Source organism: Vicugna pacos, chromosome X, assembly GCF_048564905.1.
Source record: "Vicugna pacos chromosome X, VicPac4, whole genome shotgun sequence".
Classification (NCBI taxonomy): Eukaryota; Metazoa; Chordata; class Mammalia; order Artiodactyla; family Camelidae; genus Vicugna; species Vicugna pacos.
This window is the reverse complement of record NC_133023.1, coordinates 92,646,893-92,652,688: the sequence shown is the minus strand read 5'-3', so window position 1 is coordinate 92,652,688 and position 5,796 is coordinate 92,646,893. Positions and strand designations below refer to the sequence as shown.

At 37.8% G+C, this 5,796-nt stretch overlaps 1 non-coding gene across 1 annotated transcript; it reads right to left on the bottom strand.

The window, feature by feature from the left end:
• Positions 1-5,409: 5,409 nt before the first annotated feature.
• Positions 5,410-5,482, bottom strand: TRNAS-AGA (transfer RNA serine (anticodon AGA)). The gene has a single exon. It is a non-coding gene; the product is annotated as a tRNA-Ser (tRNA).
• Between the last annotated feature and the right edge of the window lie 314 nt (positions 5,483-5,796).

Below are 5,796 nucleotides of genomic sequence, written 5' to 3'. Positions count from 1 at the left end.
GTAAACCTTGCTAGCACTGGCTTTCCCTTCCAATTTGGTGGCTGGAAAGAGAAAAAGAGAAGACAAGATGGTGATGGACCTTTTGCAAGGTTTCAGCAGAGAGGATCTTGGCAGATTGCCTACCAGCAGGAGCATGCAGTTTATAAGCATGGCCACAAGATGGTGCAGTGACTGTGCACACCCTGTACACTGGTTGAGGGGGGAGGGGGCGGATCAAAGCCCTCTAAATATTCAGCTTTCTTGTTTTTCCATGTGGGGCCTAAGCATTGAGAAGATAGCAAATGTGGAAGGGAGCCAGGGAATTTGAATGTTTTACCAAATATTATCTACAGTGTTGGAGAATGAAGAAAACCTATTTACAGCCATACTTGGCTCTGAAATCCTGGTGACGGGTACTGGGTATCCAATCTGTAAAATGTGTCAACTAATTATGAGTTCTTTGCTTTGTCACTTATTCAGCAAGCTAATAAACTGTGGCATAAATTGGCACATTTGATACAACAGATTCTGTTGCCTTTGGACTTGCTCGATGGTCTGTGGGGTGGAAGGGGACAGAGAGTTCTTATCTCTCTAACCATGAACTTTTCTCTTGAGACCTGGATTATGAGGTTCATTTACTTTATGCCACTTAAGCCCTGTCCAGGACAGTGAAATCACAACAGTCCAAGATGGCGTAAGGGTCTTAATGCAAGTAAGTGTTGCTGTCTCATCTGTCTGGGGCTCAGTGAAGGTAGACTGGCATAGTACCCATTAGCAACATGATTGCTAAAGATAGGCATGTGACCTCGAGAGTCTGGCTAAAATGTCATAAAATATAGGATTTCAAAGTGAGTGCAAACTATCTTTAAGCACTTTAGAAAAGAATGCACTACTCAACACAGGTAAAGCTTGCCTTGGCCTTCATTTATACGCTGGTCAGAAAGATTAGCTATACGTATAAAACAGGGAGTGTAAAATAGGATGAATTTTACTCTATTCAAAAGTAAAACAATTTAATGCTGTAATTTTAAAAATTGTTGGTTTTCCTCCTGGAAAACCCTATATAAAGCTAGTTTTTGACACAACATTGTAAATTGATTATAAATCAATAAAAATTGTTAAAAACATGCTACAAAAGATAAAAGACAAGTGACAGTGTAAAAGAAAATAACTATACTATATATGACAAAGCGTTGCTATCCATAATTACAGAGAACTAATATAAAACCGATAAGGGAAAGATAAACAAACCAATAGCCAAACAAATAAGGGTCTTTGACCAAGACATTTTCAGAAGAAATCTAAATGGCTAATTAACATGTGAAAAAGTGCACAATCTCACTGGGTAATACAGAACAGTCCCTGAGTACTGGTAATGGGGAAATGCAGATCCAAACAAAAGACAGCATTTGGGGGGGCCTCCCAGGTAGAGGAAAAAAGGTAATATCCTGAGTAAATTGTAACAGCAATTCTGGAAGGCAGTTTGGCAGCTTCCACCAAAACTTACGTGTATGCCAAGAGGTTTCACTTTTAGGAATGTCTCCTCTCCTATAGAAATACTCAACATGTGCCCAAATTTCTGCATACAAAGATGCTCATTGTTTATGCTGGAAAAGATGAAAAACCATCTAATTGTCTATCAGTTAAGCCAGTGGCTAAACAAACTGGCGTAGCAATACCATGAGATATGCTGATGTGAAAAGGATTGAGACAGAACTGCATGTAGTGACGTGAGCCAATCTCCCGTCTATGTAGTTTAAAAATTGTGTGTGTGTGTGTGTGTGTGTGTAAATATACATAAACAGATCTGGGAGGACACACTCCAAAATGATAATACTGATTAGCTCTAGCTCTACAGAGGAGATGTGAGTCAGCAATGTGAAGGAACACACCCACATTTTGCTTTATCTACTTCTCTCTATATGTTTAATAATTAGCAAGTATTAATGTATTATGAAATTTAAAAATAAACGGATTTTAAAACATATTAGTAGGATTAGAAAAGTTATAATCTCTCTTCTCAAAGCTTCACAGGTACCCAAATAATCCTCCATAACAAATCAAAAAGCTAAGACCTACATGAGGTCAAGGTTAACAACTGTGTGCTCCCCATACCCCTTAATTTTGTTCTTTTCAAACCCACAGAATTCTTTTATTGCAAGTTTTTCCTGGCTGCCATCCGGCAGTTGCCCTCCAAGGGGTGATGTGAGGGGTTGGGTTGAGGAGCAAGAGGGTTGGCTAGAAAATCATGTTTTTTCTTTCCTTCAACCTCCTTTGTTACTTTAACTCATTAAAGAATGTTTCCTTCTTTACTTTTTGTGTCCTTTCTTATTTTAGGGCTTTCCAAATCTCACTTATACACAATTATGCAGTTTTTAGTACTTACTTGTCATTAGAGGTCTGTGATGAGGCTAGATTTGGACTTTTGCAAAAAGCATTCCAATTTGCTTTCCAGGGCTCTGGGGAATTGTCACTTCAGCCAATTCCTTGCTCTTTCCTCTTCTTCTAAGGGACTAATAATGACATAATCCATTCTTGGACCCATAGAATTGCGCCCACACTTCCCTCAGGATCACCTGGAGCCTTCTATCATGGTTTTGTTTTGTTTTGTTTTGAGGGGGGTAATTAGGTTTATTCATTTATTTTTAATGGAGGTACTAGGAATTGAAACCAGGACCTCGGGCTGCTAGGCACACGCTCTACCACCACGGAGCTCTACCCTCCCCCTATCATGGTTTTTGTTCTGTTAAAAACATTTGCCTTCTTACACTGAATTTTGTTTAATGGTCTTGATTTCTGAGTATACCATATGATTTTGCACCAAGGCTCCATCCACATTCAACTCCTTAACTCTTTACCCTCAGAGGACAAATTGTCGTGATGAATGATATCCATTTTAGCTGATTGGTTCAGCTTCTTTGCTCAGTGCTTCCGTGAACGTACTCCTAAGGCATATTTCGCCATTTGTGACCTGGTGTACTTTTTTCCAACAGGTACATAGATTGCTGGTCGCACATCACCATCAGATTGTGACCTGCAGTTATATTTGTAAATGACTTTTCAGCCTTTTCCAGTAGCTCCCTTGATCTGTATATCTATAACGAACTCCTTTTCTGAGATCCCTATCATTTATTTGCTCTCTACCTTAACTCACTGTGACCTCCTTTTTGTCTTATCCTAGCAGAGAGCATGCGTCGAAGACTAGGGTCTTCCTCTGCACATCTTTCATGTACTCTTGGAGATCTATTTTCTTTTGTTGGAAGAGGTTAAAAATAGCTACCATCTATTAGGTAATTTCTTATCGTGGGTTAAAAATCTTCATTCCTGTATTTTCCTGTAATAAACAGGCATGTTTGTCTCCTACCCCCTGAAGTATTGATGAAAATATTAAATAGCGTCAGTGTTAAGTCAGTTCCTTGAGAAACACAACTCAGTGTGCTTCCCTGCCTCTGGTGCTTATTGAACTATCAAAACCTAGTTTGTCAATATCATCCTCTAGTGCCAACTGTATATGATCTGAACCGTATTTTTCAAGCTAGCTAATGAGTAGGTCATGGCCAGAAGCAGAATCAAAAGCCTTTCTAAGGTCAATACACGTTATGTTGTTTGCTCCCCCAATCCATTAGGCTTGTCATCTCTTACCAGCAAAAATTACATTGTTCGGCGGGGTTTTTTTTTCCTTCATAATGTAGTGTTGATTTTTACTCAGCATCCTGTGCTGTTCTTACCTTTCTTTCTATTTTTATTGTGGAATTATTTTTTTAATGTTGTCCTGTGAGTAGAATTAGGTTTATTTTACCTTGCATGTCTGTGTTGACTCTACCCCTTCTTAAAAGGTAGGTGGTGCCTGTGTCCTTGTTATGATCTCCAGGGAGCTCTAGCTTCTAAGAATTTTCAAACATGGGCCAGTAGTTCATCAAAGAATCTAGATGGTTCTCCAAACATTTTAGGATGAAAGTCCCAAGATACTGTTTTCAATGCTCAGTATCAATTAAGATTGCTCAGTATCAATTCGTGGAGATTTAGGCAGCCCCTGTTGCCTGCTGTGATTGTTAAGTGTGTGTAGGTGTATCAAAATTTCCTTTTATTTTCATGTCATGTTTTCAACTACCTTCCCACACACTCCAAGAACCACACTAGTACCTCTTCCTCTTACACGATATGTAATATTTTCCTATACATCTGTTGCTAGGAGGATCTTATTTCTTGCTTTGGCTTGCCTCATTTTATCTTTAAATGTAGCTGTCTCAAATCTTCTGTGGGCTGGAGAAAGGTATTAAGAAATTAATCTACTTCCTAAATGTTCACACAAGTAGTTTTGTTCCAATCCACTTATGCCAAGGACTGCAATTGTTAGCTTCTGGAAATGGTGCCGGGGGGTGGGGGAGGAGTAATGCCTTAGAAAGCCTCTTCTGATCCTACAGTGGGGCTTGGCATCCAGAGTTTAAATGACTAATCTCCAGTTTTGTAAACCCCATGCTTTCTCTCTAAATAGTACACTAAGCCTTTTAAAATAATTATACACTAGGAACCCATTCTCTGCTATTTAGATTTTCCCTTCCTTTACATCATGATTCTGTTTTCATTAATGTAGGTAAGTAAAGTGTAAAAATTAGAAAAGTAATTTTGCGGATGCAGGCCATCTTCATAATTTGGCCAACAAAGACACCCCCAAATCAAAAAACAAAAAGTAAAACCTCTTACTGGAAATGTTTTCTACTCACCTTTGTTTCTTATCAGAATTAGTGGGGAAAATATAACAATACTATTATAGCCAACAACAGCTAACTTATAGTGAGTGCTTACTCTGAGCAAGGACCTGGGCTAAGTTGTTTCATGCAGTTAACCCCTATTTTATACTTGGAGTACATGGACGTTCAGAGAAGTTAAGTGACTTGCCCAAACTCACACAGGTAAAGAGTGACAAGGTTGGCCACTCTATAGTAGACTGGAGTTGGGTAGTCTGAAGGTCTTAGATAACATTTTTGACAATTTATTGTCCATGAAATTAGCATCCATATTACAATTTATGGCATATTAAATTCTATTAAATAGAGCATTTTAAATAAAGAGTATTGTTTTTATTATAAAAGAACAATGTGTTCATATTAAAAATTTGGGGAAAATATTCACACCTGGGTACCACCATTTTGTCTTATTGCCTTCCAGTTTTTCTTTTATGCATAATTTTTCTTGTGATTTCTTTGTTTTCCATGACTGTGAAATTACTCTGCATGTAATTTTGAATACTTTTTAAAATGTATCTTTATGGCATAAACATTTTCCCTGCTGTCTTCTTTTTTAAAGGCTACTTGGTAATTGAATGAATAGAATGCATAGTTTCCTTAGCCTTTTCCAAATGATTTTTTTAGGGGGAGGGAGGTAATTAGGTTTATTTATTTATTTGTTTATTTTTAATTACTTTTAAAATGGAGGTACTGGGGTTTGAACCCAGGACCTTATGCATTCTAAGCACACACTCTACCACTAAGCTACAGCCTCCCACCTTCCATATGATTTAGCATTTAGGCTGTTTCTGTTTTCATTATAAACATCATTGTATTTAAATTCTTCGTTCATAAAGCTTTGCTGTATTTTGAATGATGTCACAGAAATGAAATGACTATATCAAATAATGTGAACGTCTTTAAAGTTTTTGATAAATGTCCAGATTGATTTCTGAGCTGATTGTATCAATCAGCAATCTCAGGGCCTGAGAGACAGATACCAAGTAAAAAAAACTGCCTTAAGGTATGCCAGAATTTTCACTATTAGATTCATTTGTAGAATCATAGAAGGATAAAGCCAGAGGGATGC